This window comes from Diadema antillarum, unplaced genomic scaffold, assembly GCF_040938485.1.
Source record: "Diadema antillarum isolate AM-2024a unplaced genomic scaffold, OU_Dant_1.0 scf00000196, whole genome shotgun sequence".
In the NCBI taxonomy this organism is placed as follows: Eukaryota; Metazoa; Echinodermata; class Echinoidea; order Diadematoida; family Diadematidae; genus Diadema; species Diadema antillarum.
The window spans coordinates 2210492-2227781 of NW_027271085.1; the positions used below are offsets into that span (position 1 = coordinate 2210492).

Consider the following 17290-nt stretch of genomic DNA (forward strand, 5'->3'; position numbering starts at 1 on the left):
GGACGACATGTGCATGACATTTGAAACATATGACAATTTGGGAAAAATCTACGATCGCTTGAAAGGAAATGTGAGAGAGAATATGACTACCACAATGGCAATGATACAATAATAATGATATCACTGATGCTCACAATTACAATGATGAAAACAGTACTATAATACATGTAGTAACAGAAAAAGATCTTCAAATCTGCTACATCTTGCATTGTACAATTGTATTTACATTGTATCATTGGCTGAAAACTAGCACTTTCAGTGTACCTTGACATGCGCCTCATCATTATATGTGACACAAATATTTTTCTTTTTCTTTTCTTCTGGTCCTCATTGCCTAGAAATGAAGACTGACAGAGTATGGATACATGTGTAGTTGCCAGCATGGGGCATAGGGCGGCTCGTCATATGTCATTCTTTTCTATTCACATTTTTTAATATTAGGTTTTATCATTATTACAATTATTCACACAGAGTTTGTGGACACTTCTACTTAAGACCCAAACACCCAGAAAGCAGCCATCACACACATGGCTGGACGCATTATGAATGATTCTTTTGCAACGATGTTGACAAACTTCATGGCAATTGATACTTTCTCAGCTTGCTACAAATGTAACTGTGACTTGTGTCATGGTCCAAAGAAGAAATACAATGCAAAATGACAAAATATACAATTCCAAAAATTTCTCTTGGGGTTTGACCAACCCCTGAACATAAAAGAACAATGTACATTTCAGCATTCCAATGGTTAGATCAACAGTTTTCCCACAGCTCATCTAACTTTACCGACAAACTTTACTCAACCATACGTGGATCTGGTGTCGATTGCTTTCAGTTTTATGATATCCCATCGTATTAGATTTGCTCTGTCATCTTTGTAACATGTATATGTTGCAGTCAGCTGTAAACAATTTCACTGGCAGTCTGAGCAGAAACAACAGAATTAAAAAGCTGTACTGAAGTTTTATTGAGGTACACCTTGTATAATGTGTACATTGTAGTATGACATGAATGTTAAAGACCAGTCTCATTTTGTGTCAAATTTCCAGGAAAGTTTTTCTATTACATATAATGTATCTCTTTGAAAGATGTTCTCCGCCCTACCCCACCCGCCCCCTTCACATTTTATGGGCAAACATTAAATATTTCAATCATGGTGCTACAACTGTACATCCTCCATCAACTTGCAAACATCAAATATCAGCATTTGATTATACAGGTGCAATGAAGCAGATTATTACAGAGAAGTAGGCCATGTACTTTACTAACAACAAAATGGGCCACATCATTGATGTGGTGTCACAGGAGAAAAATTGGTTCCCCCCCCCCCCCCCCCCACACACACACACAAAAAAAGGGGGGGGGAGGAAAATTCTTTCATTTAAGCATTTTACCAATTGCAGATGAAACAAACATCAAGCTTTAGTGCTTCAAAATAGTTCTAGGTTGAACGTGAGTTAGGGATCACACAACCAAAAAAAAAATGTTAATCAGTATTCAAAGTCTTATTAAATTTCAAATACAAAATGTAAACAATAGTTATGATAAAATTGTTTCTAGAACAAACTGTCTACAGTTGTGGTTTATTGAGAAAAATAATATCTCCTCATATTGTATTTCAGGCTTTATTGTGGTACTGGTAAGCAACACCTTTAACCTCCTCAATCACAATTGTTTCATGATTGAATACTGCATTGACATACCTCCTGGGCTACATCAATGACTGCTGCCTTTGTGTACAGTTCTGGTTGAGGTGAGGATTTACAAAACTGTAGCTTTTAACGTTTTGCGAGAAATTCAGAAACCACTCTATGAAATGTCAAAGAGCATGCAATTCTACGGGGTATCAAAAGTTTATTTGATGAAAATCGGTTTTGAAATGGTTGAGATATCCACAAACGAGGTGAAACACAGAGATCCTAATAAAAGACGTGGCCTGTAGTCTTTTATTATTATCATTTTTTTTTTTATATCTCGGCCATTTGAAAATCAATTTTCATCAAACAAACGTTGAATCCTTCTTAAAATTACATGCTCTTTCATACAGTATTTCACAAGAGGTTTCTCATTATCTCACTTAGGAATGTTCAAAACATGAATCCCCACCTCAACCAGTACTGTACAGTCCCTTTAATCCAGTACTGTAAATTGGACAATAAATTGACACTCACAGGAACTAATTAATAATCAGTGAAATATTTTCACCTCTCTCGCCCATAGGAAAAATAAATGGTTTTGGAGCAGATTCCAAGAAGACAGGCTGGCTTTCAATTTTAATTTACATTTTGAGTGATTGCCACTCTAATGCCATTCTCATTACATTTGTCATCAGAAGCCCATGCATTCAACTGGTGCAAATCATCCATGAGTTCCACAGACTCCCACTGTTTTAAACAGCTCGGTATCCACTTTGTAAAAAACCATTCCTCCACATGTAAACAATGGGTACATTGAATTGGGTGGAATGCGTCCGGGGGAAAAATTCGCAATTAATGAATCCCAAAGAGTACAAGCTCCAGACATATATACAGCGAGGTCACAAAAGAATTGTTGTTTCATATACAGCTACAAAAAGTTGTATGCAAATGATTTCACAGAATTTTAAATCTCTTCCTCCTACAGAAATATTTGAAACAAAGATGATCATAGAATCTTGTTTCTTCAAGACATGCTGTACATGTACAACTGTACTGCAGGAAGTCTGCAGAAGTAGCCAGACAACTTTACCAGAAGGCATATTATTGTAAAATTTACTCAATCATTCTGAAATTCCCTCCGCAACATTTGCTCACAGGGAAAAGTTACAATCGTACCCCGGTATTTAAATGTCTGGACACTTGTGTTCCGTCCCAAATGTACAGGCAGACTTTGTGCAGATTGTTCAGAACACTTTTCAATCTCTCTGATTTCCTATTCAACCTCGTTTCTTTTCACACTGGAAATTTTATCTTATCTTCTAAAGCCTAGATTCATTCTTGAGCAGCCGTCCTTTTCTATTGAACATCAAAGAAGAAGGTCACATTGATACAACTTAATACAATAAGTGACAGAAACACAAAGTTGAGACAACACACTACACCACTTCCATCAAAAGAAAAAGAAAAAGAAAATCATCCAAAGATTCTTTTCACCATCCTGGGAAGAACGAGGATTGCGGGGAAGCAAACATCAGGGTATGACTGCGAACAAGTACCAAGTACATTTTAATAGTACATTGTGTGATGGATAAACATTGGAGAAAGTTCAAGTGGATGTGGGGATGTTTATCCACGCCAAGTTTCACTTCACATCACACCCTAAAAATTCTTCACCCCTGCTACACACAGTCACGTACACCTTGTGTTTATGAAAGGCCCATGTACCCACTTTTAAAGATATTATTTTCTTTAATGCACTTGTCAATGTAATGACGCACCCCACTACCCCCGGACATGGGTGCGTCATGGTCATTTTTTGACTGACCACAAGGGGTTTTTGACGCACCCCCACAGTCACTTTTTGACGGACCACACGGGGTTTTTGACGAACACCACAGTCACTTTTTTGACGGACAACACGGGGTTTTTGACGAACACCTAGGTCACTTTTTTGACGGACATCCTCGGTACATGTGACGCACCCCCGTAAATACTGAAAGGATTTTTGCATACGCTTTATTCAAGCAATTTCATTTTCTTTCGGTTCGTAAACACAATTTGTCAAAGTTTCGGCAAGTTTCCCTTACCCTGGCCCCCTGTAAGCACCGTACCGTCATTCACCGTACATCACTCTGCTGCTACGATATTCCGAATGTATAATCAACGTGTGCATGTAATCCATAGTCACCTGGCCATACAAGTCATATGACTTAATGTCTGTAGATGCGCTGTATGTGCGCGGCCATTTCTAGTCTGGTTGAATGCAACACATGGACGATGTACGTTCGATGAGGAATAACGAGCACGCTGCTCACTTGCGAATTGCACAGCGTTAGCGAGCGAGTCGCGCACCACGAACACTCGACTTGCCTGCTATACTGCAGGTACGCGCAGTACGCACCACGCAACGGTATACCAGAGATCGTATACGGAATTCCGTATACGATCTTTGATTTGCCTGCCTTACTATTTAGTACTGTGAGGTTGAAATCGTTATATCGCTAAACAGTCCGTCTGGCTTGAGATTGAGTATGCGTGATTTCATGAGTTTGTTGGAAAGAAAATGTGAGGAGAAAGGGTGGCTTTTAAGTCATTTGCTTGCCAGATTCGGGCAAGCATTTTTCCCTCTTAGGCCTACTCCAAAACGCTTCCCGACTTTGATTTTCACTTGCCGCGGGATCGCGCTCACTGTAAATTCACTCGCGGTACGTACGTGTATCCGGTACTGGTAGCGTGCAAAAATGCGTGCAGTTTTCCATAGCCAAGTGCATACCATGACGCACCCCTCGGTTCAGAATAATGCGTGTTATTTTCCATAGCCAAGTGACGTACCATGACGCACCCCTCGGTCAAAAATTTGACGACAATGATGGGATTTTGACGCACCTCTCGGTCAAAAATTTGACGGACATAGCTGGTAAAATGACGCACACCTGGGTCACAAATTTGACGGACCAAAAGAGGAAATGACGCACCCATGTCCGGGGGTAGTGGGGTGAGTCATTACATTGACAAGTGCATAATATGAAAAGACCTCTAAAGCGGTCTCTTGAGCACTTCTGCATACCAGACATGAAATATATTGTTAAAGATGTATGAATTTGATGGGCTCCCATCTAGACTCTTAGTACTGTCTGGCAGTATATATCACACCATATTTTATGCTGTAACATCCCTAGGGTAACATGACACAAACACACAAACAAACACAACACTCGGGGTATCAAATCCCAAGTGTAGTATGACACACACACACACACACACACACACACACACACACACACACACAGACACAGACACACAAAGGTTGCCTTGCTACGGTAACACACAAAATCACACGTACAGTATCTACACAAACACGATAAACATGCACATCATTTGAACTCCACACAATACTAATTTTACATGTTTTATGTGCACTGTGAAGAGCTATGAAAAGCAAGGAAACATAAAAAGAACTTAATTGTCACACCTCCTTGCTTCCATACAGTTTTTTAGGCACAAGCAATTTATTCAAAGTACTTTAACCCTTTGCATGCCACAATGAATCAGTCCATAAAAAAAAAAATAAAAAAATGTTGGTTTGTGTATGAAATTTGTGCACATTTGACTCACTGGCAAAGAAAGGGTTTTGATTTTTAAAGCAAACCCAATGTGCGTCAAATGACTTTGTCATTGTTTAATTCAATTGAGTTCATGGCTTTCTACAGTTGAACAGCTCATAGAAGAAACAATGTCTATTATTCTATGGAAGAATGAACCTGAATGATCTCCTCAAACTGGTTTAACTGTTTTGGTTTTGATTCTTTTCAGAACTTCAACTCCATTTAAGGTGGCAGTGCATTTGATTATGACACTATGATTTAGAAACCAAATCCACACATACACACACACATGCACACACACACACATTCAAATATATACACAGTAATACATGCTCATTCAAGCACCACAATGTACACTGTAGTTGTTTCAACGCTGAAAATTGCAAATTACATTTGGTTGACTTCCAGTAAATTTCTTAACTAAATACAAGATCTAAGAAACAAAATAAACACTACTGGTACTACTTAAAGACACGTTCAAAACAAACACATGCTATTATTACAAACATCTTTGAACTTCATGCAGTTTCAAATCAGATGTTTTCCTCCATGTTTTGTTTATATATTGTCTTTTTGTCTGTGTGTGGGTACAATGTGGGATTACTTTTGCCCAGTTGCAGAATACAAATTAAACCAATTGTGACTGGACATCAATGCTTCATACATTGTATGTCGCTTCCGGACTGGTCAGCCAGAATTGATAGGGGATTATTCTGGCGTGTTATTGTGATAACTTACAAGAGTGCGCAAAGCGCACATAAACAGCCCTGGGAACGAGCGCATAAATAACAACATGCACTATTATATCAGGGGGTTTGTAAAAACACCAAAAGACGGTCAGATCTACAAATTGTGTAACACTCTGTAGCATCTCTTTCAGTTCTTCCTATCCCTCATTCAAATGTGTACACACACACACACACACACACACGCACACACACTGTACTTTGTATGCCATTCATCTCTTGTTTGAAAGTCACTGAAATCCTCTTCAGAAGTCGGAAAACTCTCCCTATGGGACAACAATCCCAACAGTTGGGACACAATGCGAGGAATAACAGAGTTTGGCACGGATAGCCGCCCACAAAGAGATTCTCACCCGTCTCTCAACTTTCTTTTTCTCTTTCCCTCTCTCTCTCTCTCTCTGCTTTGGGACCCCTTGCACCACGACACCCATTATGAAGCCAAATAAAGGTCCTGACTTTCTTATTTGCTGACATAGGATTCTTCCACATCAGCAAATGTAAGGCATGCATAAACAAGGAGGCGGGTGTCAAAAGGACAGAATTTCTTGAATATGGTACAAGACAGACCTGAAGAGGACAAAATGAACTCCCCCCCCCCCCCCACCCAACAAAATAAATAAATGAATAAATAAATGAATAAATAAATAAATACATAATAATGATAATAAATAGAAACAAACAAATAAATAAGTTAATACATTTCTTGAATACAAGACAGACCTGAATAGGACAAAACAAACTCTCCCCTCCCCCCCCCCAAAAAAAAAAGAATTATGATATAAATCAATATATACCTAAATACATTAATCAAGTTATAAACACAGTTGAATAAACAAAACAAATCAACAGGTATAAAACATGAAAACACAATAAGATACAAATGTAGCTTACTATTCACAGACTTGCCTTTTTGTCAAAAATATTAAATATAAAGACACAGAAAAATACACTATAATTTGCTACTCTGAGCATTAAATATTTTTGTGTACCAGTGATGCACACTTTACACAAGAATCGTTGTTGTGGTCGTTCGGCCATGAATATGGTGGGTAAATACGACATTAGTAAACATGTTCAGAGAAGTGTACAAGAATTGTGATGGCTGTTATGCATGGAAGACAAGCATTCATCCTTTTGTTGTACGTATCAGAATTCTGGTTTGGTTCCCACAACTGTTTTAAATATTGTAAACACTATAAACAAGAATTAAGGAGACTTCATACTGATGATTGAAATTTCTACAGTCACTAAAGTTTAGCAATAAAACCTCAATTTCCATTTTCTTTTTTCCCCCTTTTTGGGGGCAAAGACTGCACATGAAGACTTACAATACATGTACATGTATATTCTGTGGTCTTTAAAGGGTGTGTACAGTTCTGGTCGGGGTGAGGATTTAGCTTTTAACATTTTGTGAGATATTCAGAAACCACTCTATGAGATGTCAAAGAGCATGCAATTCTAAAGGGTATCAAAAGTTTATTCGATGAAAATCGGTTTTGAAATGTCTGAGATATTAAAAAACAAGGTGTTCAAAACAAAGAGATCCTAATAAAGGTGGGGCATGTCGCCTTTTATTATTATCACTTTTGGGGATATCTCAGCCATTTGAAAACCAATTTTCATCAAATAAACGTTGAATCCTTCATACAATCACATGCTCTTTCATATTTCATAAGAGGTTTCTCATTATCTCACTTAGGAATGTTCAAAACATGAATCCCCACCTCAACCACTACTGTACAGTCCCTTTAAACTCAGTAAACATGAAATTTTGATATTTGAGGCTGCAGGAATTCAATTTCTTCATTGTTCACATTAAGTAAAAAAGAAAAACGTCTTCTTGGTGCATCTTAACTTATAGAAAACTGTCCTCATTCGAAGTCATACAATGTAGCTTGGAGAACAACTTTTATTTACTTGTTTGTCCAATACAAGGTTGTACGCATGCATTCATGACCAAATGTGCTACGCAGATGTTCAGTGCAGTGATTACTTCTGTGTGCCCACAACTGATCTCTAGAGAGATCAATGGCATGCGCTGTTTGACTGTACTGAGGCAGTGTGACCTTTTGAAAAGTACAGAGCAACATCCATAATATGGAGAAAGGCGATCTACAGTGTGCAGATGATGCATTAAATCTTTGTTTTTAGTAAGTTACAGTACCGGTACATTGTGTGGAAAACCTGCACCAAGGTTCCACCTTCCGTGCTAAAATTCCACTGCATGCAATCATGCATCTACATTGTAGGTTTGTACAGTAGCCAGAGGTTAAATTTTGGACAGTGTTTTGGTCGAATTCTGCCTAGAGACTACTACTACTAGCCTAGACTATTATGGGTGGTTTGTAAATATTAATATAACACCAATTGGTAGCTACAAATTCATCATGATAAATTGCAAAGTGGGACTGAGGTATTACAAACAAACATAATGTGATGAATTCAAAATTATCTGTGTGATCGTGCTGGGTAGGCTGGTGTTTGGACAAGGATTGGTACAGCAAGCAGTACATAGGTGTCCACACATCGACACTGTGCATAGAAACCGACCACCCTCTATTTATGACATTGCGCTTACAGAACGAAAATGTACGCATGGGACTATGCGCCATGGTGTTCGATTCTTCACTGGGCTATGCTACCGAGTGAAATTAAGCGAAAACATGTAAGAATTCGCTCTAAATTACCTAAATTTAGCAAAATCGAATTCATGTGCACTTTATATGTACCAGGGGTATTGTCGGAGGTGGTCGATCTCAATGTAAAAAAAAAGGGCAAAGCAACTGAATGCGAAAAAAAAATCACACCCCACACGTTTGAAGCCACCATCTACATGTAGAGCGCATAGCAATAGGCCTTCCTTAGATTGCATTTTCAGTGTGCGCTTGTAATTCCAGAGTATTTTCTCCACATGTGAGTAAAATTTCAGGCAAATTGTGAGATTATTCACATTTCTATTGATAGAAAAATGTTACTGTAATTGTTAGGGTGTCAATGTGCTGGACACCCAACCATACAGCCCCAGCGCGACTTTGGGGTGGGTCGGTATAAAATTTACACTCAACTACAGCAACACTGGTTAGGCATAAGGGCCAGGGCTGTTTACTACACAACAGTACAGTTTATCATGTCATTTGCGCAGTATGTAAAATAATATAGCTCTAGGTCTAAGGTCATGACGTAAGGAAAATACACTAGACGTATGATCAATAATAGTCTATAGAAAGAGAATTTCACTTTTTTTTCTTTTCTGCCTGCAAAGTACATTAAATCTACCCGATTACTGGCGACAATGCAATGCCAATGGTCATAAAACATTCCTCAACATAGATAGGCCTAAAACGTTAGCATAGGCGCCGGAAGTGGGGGGGCAGGGGGGGCGGTCGCCCCCCCCCAATCCAAAAAGTGGGGGGGCAAAACGCATTTTTGCCCCCCCAAAAAGCCCCCCCCCCCCAAAAAAAAAAAATAAACAAAATAAACAAAATAAATAAATAATAAAAATAAATGAATAAACAAAGAAAATAAAATAAATATGTATATATATGAATAAAAGGGAAAAAATATGGCTACAAACGGCAGCTTTTGGACTGTAAAATGTCAAAATTTTCAAGCTCGCTCGCTTCGCTCGCTCGCATCCAGCAGTTGAGCCCGGTGCGCCTCCCCCTTAATTTCTAAAGCAAAAAACATATAGCTACGACGGCAGTTGTTGGACTCTAGAATGTCAAAATTTTCAAGCTCGCTCGCATTGAATCGTTATGCCATTCTCCTAATGTTGCTGACAGTAATTGCCAGTAGTTGCGCCCGATGCCCCCACCCCTTAATTTCCAAAGCGAAAGATAAAATATAGCTACAAACGGGAGTTTTGGGACTGTAAAATGTCAAAATTTTCAAGCTCGCTCGCTTCGCTCGCTCGCATTGAATCGTTATGCCTGCACTCTCCTAATGTTGCTGCCATTAATTGCCAGCAGTTGTGCCCGATGCCCCCCTTAATTTCCAAAGCGAAAGGTATAGTTACAAACGGGAGTTTTTGGACTGTAACATGTCAAAATTTTCAAGCTCGCTCGCATTGAATCGTTATGCCACTCTCCTAACGTTACTGCCAGTAATTGCCAGCAGTTGCGCCCGATGCCCCCCCCCCCTTGATTTCCAAAGCGAAAGATATAGCTACAAACGGGAGTTTTGGGACTGTAAAATGTCAAAATTTTCAAGCTCGCTCGCTTTGCTCGCTCGCATTGAATCGTTATGCCATTCTCCTAATGTTGCTGCCAGTAATTGCCAGCAGTTGCGCCCGATGCGCCGCCCCATTAATTTCCAAAGTGAAAGATATACTGTAGCTACAAACCCCTTTTTGGGACTGTAGAATGTCAAAATTTTCAAGCTTGCTCACTTCGCTCGCTCGCATTGAATCGTTATGCCATTCTCCTAATGTTGCTGCCAATAATTGCCAGCAGTTGCGCCCGATGCGCTCCCATTTATTTCCAAAACGAAATATATAGCTACAAAACTCCAGTTTTGGAACTGCAGAATATCAAAATTTTCAAGCTCGCTCGCACTTTATTGTTATGCCATTCACCTTATGTTGCTGACAGTATATAATTTGTCGATCGTTTCACACCGTCATTCCATAATTCATGTAAGGAAAACTTACAATGTTCCTCAATGACTGCGTTGTTGAATGTATCACATTCCGTAATGTATTGTAGTCCCATTATTGCTCACGCACACACGCACAAGCATACAGACCGTCAAAATTACTTTATGGTTCCCCCCATGTTTCGACCCACCGTACGCCACTTTACATATATATATATATATATATATATATATATAATAGATGTGTGTGCGTGTGCGTGTGTGTGTATGTGTATATTGTGTAACATATGCATGGTCTAATCTTGAGCCCCCTCCAATGTTTGCCCCCCCCAATCCAAAACTGCTTCCGGCGCGCCTGAACGTTAGAATCAGGGTATCAAAGTACCATTCAGTGACCGGTCGAAAACTGGTGTCGAAAAATCGAATATTGCGTGGAAATCCCGTCGCCCGTCGCCTATTCCAACGGAAAAATGAATAAAATATCAATATCCTATTTTCAACCGAAAATGGAACACAGGATAATGGATTTGCTCTTAAATTCTGTTTTTCGCGTTTCATTATAATGAAATGTCAAAAAATGACTCAAAATCCTATTTTCTGAACATTTCAAAAAATAGGAAATAAAAAACAGGATATCGGTTTGATATTAGTTTTTCCATTTTCCATTTGCAACGAGCGACGGGATATTGAAGACCGCCCCCAACGGCCACTTTATTTCGACACATAAATCAGTGGTAGCGGTTCGATATTATTCAGCGTCTAGATGAAGAAGACTATACCTTGGCTACGATATGCTACGCACCTCATCAAACTATCCAGCAGGCACATGGTAGCTCTTTGTAGCGACGTGCTCTGCTGCGAAACGACAAGTTTGTAGAGACTTCCGACCGTAATTATGCGATATTTCCATCTACTGAAAACCTTTTTCTTCTCCGACTGAAACTGAGATGAACTAAGAAAATAGTTTTAGATGAAATCCTCGAATTTCAACAACTTCACCAATCATAATGTCGGTGAAAGCCGTACGTGAGAAAGGAGTTGCGTTCCCTTTGTCACTGTATACCAGGACAACAGGGAGAATAGTACCAATCATAGCTTTTCTTGGGGGGGGGGTGGAACTGGTAAATTATTCAGTGTAGGCCCTTCTCATTTCCAAACCTATTCAGCAATTCTATATAATTATAGAGACTCTGTTTTGAATTTGTTTATTATTTATGACCAGACCATTGCGCTACATACTTCGTTCTAAGTTTTTTTTTTCTTATTATGCAAACATCTATGATTAGTCTAACAAATTTATAATCATATTCTACACAATGTATTCACCAAGTGAAATCCTCTGTTGGTTATGATTCACCTCTTTTCTCACCGCATGTTTCTTTAGCTGCCCCTACTTTTCATGCTTCTCTTTAAAAATCAGCCCTAACTGTAGCTGAAAGGGCAATTTCTTCCCATGAGTGGAAAACGAATGAATAAAATAAAAAATAATATAGAGGAAAACTGTCTTTCTGTGATTATGTATGCGCGCTTGTGAGTTGTCTCGAATTCATTGTTGAACATGTATCTTTGATTGAATCAGTTAATATTGTTCTATAAAAGGTGCCTTATTAACGGTATGTTACATTGAATTTTCTGTCATGACCAGTCAGGTGGACAGTCCATAAGACAAAATAGAGTGTAGTCTCATGGTTACTTCTGGACATGCACCATCACATGAAATTGAAATGAAATGATCACATGAAAAAGCAAGAAAAGAAGGGGCACCTAAAGAACTTAATGGTGAGAAAAGGGATGAATCACAACCAACAGAGGGTTTCATTTGGTGTATGTTTTGTGTATAAATTTGTGAATCTAATCTCAGATGTTTGCACATAATAAGAAGAAATAAGGTGAACATAAAACGAAGTTATTATTGTTATCATTATTATCATTATTTTTTCGACATTTGCAATACAATACAAGTGATAACAGATAAACAAACAAAGCAAACAAATTACTTTACGGATACAAGATGTCAGGTTTTCCCTGATGGTAACCTTCCCTATATAATATGTTGCCGGGTTGGAAAAAAACAATCAAACTCAACTGAAGGAAGCACGTCAGGAAGTACTTGAAGACACACACATAAAAGATAATAATAGTAGATAATAATACAAATAATTTCAAATTGAGCATGTACACCAGGTGAATTATTGTACATAAAAACTAGAAATATCATTGTGGGGAATGGTATTCGTCCCTCCTCCCCCCCCCCCCCCCCCATAAAAAAGTCACTCCAGTATACAAAAAAAAAGTGTTATCAGAGTACATCTCTGAAAAAAAACCCACAAAAACAAATATAACTGCACTGCTAATTAATAATATTTTCTTAGCACCCAAATCCTATCCGATGACCCAAAGCCTCTGCCCCCACCCCCCCCCCAAAAAAAACAACAAATTCACGATACCAGGTATCATCAACATACCCAAACCATCTTAGATACACAATAAAAATAAAAATAAAAAATGATTTCAAAACCTTAGCTTCGTGTATCGTTAACCTGAGACTCCATGACCCAACGTTTTCTCAATGAAAATCCTTATGTGGTAATACATATACACCACTGTGCAACTAACAATGTATATGCACCGAAATTCATAAATACTATTGGGTTTTGTGAAGAATGACTAAAAAAACCCCCCAAAAAAAACAAAAACAAAAACAGTGAAATACTGGATCAAATATATGAATGTCCTACACATAAAGTCTGAAACCCAGGGACAAAAATGTTGGATCGGAAACAAAACTAAATATAAATCAATCAATCATAAATCAAAATGTATAAAAAATAATCTTAAATTCAATTCAATTGTACCTACGAACTGAAATATATCACTGTGGTGAATGGTGTTCGCCCCCCCCCCCTCAAAAAAAAAAAGAAAGAAGATATTCTGTGTGTCATAGCAACCAGGAGCAGTCATATAAAGAGTAACAGCAAAAACAAAATCACAATCCTGGTCCAAGCACATTGAAAAGGGAAACGCAACTCCTTTCTCCGTTTTCACCGACATTGTGATTGGTGAAGTTGTTGAAATTCGAGGATTTCATCTAAAACTATTTTCTTAGTTCATCTCAATTTCAGTCGGAGAAGAAAAAGGTTTTCCGTAGATGGAAATATCGCATAATTATGGTCGGAAGTCTCTACAAACTTGTCGTTTCGCAGCAGAGCACGTCGCTACAAAGAGCTACCATGTGCCTGCTGGATAGTTTGATGAGGTGCGTAGCATATCGTAGCCAAGGTATAGTCTTCTTCATCTAGACGCTGAATAATACCGACCCGCTACCACTGATTTATGTGTCGAAATAAAGTGGCCGTTGGGGGCGGTCTTCAATATCCCGTCGCTCGTTGCAAATGGAAAATGGAAAAACGAATATCGAACCGATATCCTGTTTTTCATTTCCTATTTTATGAAATATTGAGAAAAAAGGATTTTGAGTCATTTTTTGACATTTCATGATAATGAAACACGGAAAACAGGATTTCAGAGCAAATCCATTATCCCGTGTTCCACTTTCAGTTGAAAATAGGATATTGATATTTTATTCATTTTTCCGTTGGAATAGGCGACGGGCGACGGGATTTCCACGCAATATTCGATTTTCCGTCACCAGTTGTCGACCGGTCACTGAATGGTACTTTAATACCCTGATTCGTTAGATCTACATTGTTAAAATTACGTAAGCACAGCACCATGTAGTGCCGAAAACACAGTGTCTTTAGGAGATGGCTTGCAGCTGAGCTAGAGCTCTATCATTAACGTACTAAAAACCGTTAGATGTAGACTTTAGACAATCTAGAGCGTTCTATTGTCATGATTGTATTGTGCAGTCCCACGCAGTGAGAGTAGTGTTGTTTACACACATCACCTCCTCCTCGGTCAGGCTTCGTTTTTTCATCTCACGCGATGGTACCGGGTAATGCGGATTTTTGTACAAACATACCTCACGAAAATACTCATAAAAATGCCATGAGATTACTTACCTACTTCTGCACTTTTCTCTGGCTTATCTGCCAAATCGTTGCATTGATAATGCTTCTCATAAATCATTGGATTTTTCTCTCGTACTTGGGTGTAAGATAGTGGGGTGCTCTTCGTCGCAGCGATGCATCTGGTGTAAGCACAAGCCAATGTGCGGTGCAAGAATGTACCATGAATGCACGGTGTACGGACGGAGCGGCAGCTGAGCGGTGCACACCGGGGGTTATCAATCGAAGTGGCGTTGGTATCTCGCTAGCGCAGCTATCATCTCATCCATCTATCCACAGCGACGCCTGTTCAAAGTGCTTACCAATGAAGATAAGCAGGCGCATTCATCGGATACGATTCCTTGTGTATGGCTTCTTTGACTCTGTACGCCACGAGCACTCTCGTGCCGTGCAGCGCCTCGTTTCAAGGTATCTGATATATGACGGGTACTTAAAAGGGCGGAACGTGACGTCATTTATGAGATAGATTGTTAATTGACTAAGTACTGTAGTACCCTTCGAAGAAAATGGTGGGCGTGGTGGTTATATTTTATTTAATGACCCCTAAGATGAGAATGTTCTTCACAGGTTAACTTCAAACGAAGTCAAATATCAAAAAGGGAAGGAATGATATGCAAGAATCTTCACGATTTATCAGAAATATATTATGCAGATATGAAGAAAAAGAATTGTGTAGTACGTATCCGTGATATGTTTAGTTATGAAAAAAACAAGAAACTTAGGGGAAGGAATTAAGAAATATAGGCGCACGGGAAATATGCGGTGTTCTCTGGCAAGCATACAACTGTGTGTGCATAGAATTTTCAAAACTGGAGCCAGGGGGCTGTGGGGGGGGGGGGGGGGGTTGTAGGCCTATCATACAAATGAGGTTCAATGTTTTTGTCAATTTTGTTTGTTTGTTTGCTCGCCTGTTTTGTTGTTCTATTTCTTTGTAAGCTTATAATCATTTGGGGAGAAAAAAAAATCATTTGCGTTAAAAAGTGCACAAGCTAATCTTTACAGGGGAATGAACAAACAAATAAAACAAACAAAATGATGGTCACGCATTGGCTGTTTATACCCGTCATTGTTGATTAAGCATTCTTGTGCAGCTAGCATGTATAGGATCGATGTCAAATATGAATGAGTATCATTAGTATGACAATTGTAATAGATAAAGCGTTCAGATATGTCTCTACAGAGATATCCAAAATGATGATACACCAGATTTGATTTTTTTTTTTAGATGCATGCATTATACAATGATATATACAGGATACTTTAATTGATATTTGAGGAGAGACACAAGAGACAACAACTCCAAGAAACATGCTAACAATTAGCTAAAGAAACTCAATCTAAGAAATGAAGAAATAAAAGAAAATACTGAGAAAATCCCAGAAATCTATATTGTGTTTTCATGTACAGTGTATGTATTTATGTTTGTATGCATGTATGCTGTATGCACTTATTTATTTGTGTGTGTATTCATGTATTTATGTATTTATTCATTCATTTATTCATTTATTTATTTATTTATTTATTCATTCATTCATTTAGTTAGTTAGTTATCAATTTATTCATTTATTTATTTATTCATTTATTTATTCATTTATCTATTTATTCATTCATAATATGCTATCTGTCCTCCTTGGTTAGGCTTTCTTAAATACAACCTTTTTTTTTTTTTTTTTTTTTTTTTTACCAGGTAGATCTAAAATGTTGATATAGGGCTTACCAGCAGCCATATTTTCTAGCCCACAATCTGCTGTTTAATACCCAAATAAGACAAGAAAATTAGGCAAAGCAATACATAAAAAACAACTAGAACACTGACAGCCTTATAGATCTCATGAAAACAAGTAATCATTTATGTTCTTTTTGTATGTACCTTTTAAAAAAATGTTATTCAAATAACAGCAAACTCATTACGGTAGTCAGTTTTTTTTTTAATCACTAGATATGGACTGTAATGATACAAATTTGTGGCTACTGTTTTCTATTGGATAGGCATTAATACTATGAATCATTTTTATTTTGTAATCTTCCCTCTTGCCATAAATAAATAAATAGATAAATAACTGAATAAATAAGTACACACAAACATTCATACATACATATTCTGGCATTTTATCATTACATTCCTTTATTCTGTTGCTTGAATATTCCTTTATTTCTTCCTCTCTTGAACTGGGTTTCTTTGTTAGCATGTTTCCAGTTGTTTTCTCTTGTGTCTCGGCTCACAGATATGTGTATATCATTGTATAATATATGTTTTATCTATCTATTTATACATCAAATCAGTAAAAAAAAGTTTATAATGAAACTTTACCTGTTCTGTGCAAAGTTTAATTTCATTGAGCCATATCACATTTCCACCTATTGATTGTTTAAATCTGCGATAAATGACGAGTCAAACTTCATATTCATAAGGATTGAGTGAATGCAGCAATATCAGTAGAACACATCAGTGAAAGTTTTAGGAAAATCAGACAATTCATTCAAAAGTTATGAATTTTTGAAATTTCTGCACAGTCAGTGTTATATGAGAAGACCACTACTACAATGTATGATGTCACATGCGTAGAACAATATAAGGAAAATATAAAGACAATTCCACAAACTTCTTCTTTCTCTTTTTTTGGAAAAAAAAAAAGTATACATTTCCTGGACTTGCTATTGACTTATGTTAAGGGTAGTAC

The 17290-nt window shown here is 37.9% G+C and overlaps 1 protein-coding gene across 1 annotated transcript in view; it reads right to left on the minus strand.

Annotated features, from left to right (window-relative positions):
• The window catches only part of LOC139723614 (uncharacterized), a 40309-nt gene extending 25492 nt beyond the window's left edge, over positions 1–14817 (minus strand). The window contains exon 1 of the mRNA XM_071634840.1: positions 14604–14817. The gene's annotated coding sequence lies outside the window, so the exon portion shown is untranslated. The remainder of the gene's footprint in view (positions 1–14603) is intronic.
• Between the last annotated feature and the right edge of the window lie 2473 nt (positions 14818–17290).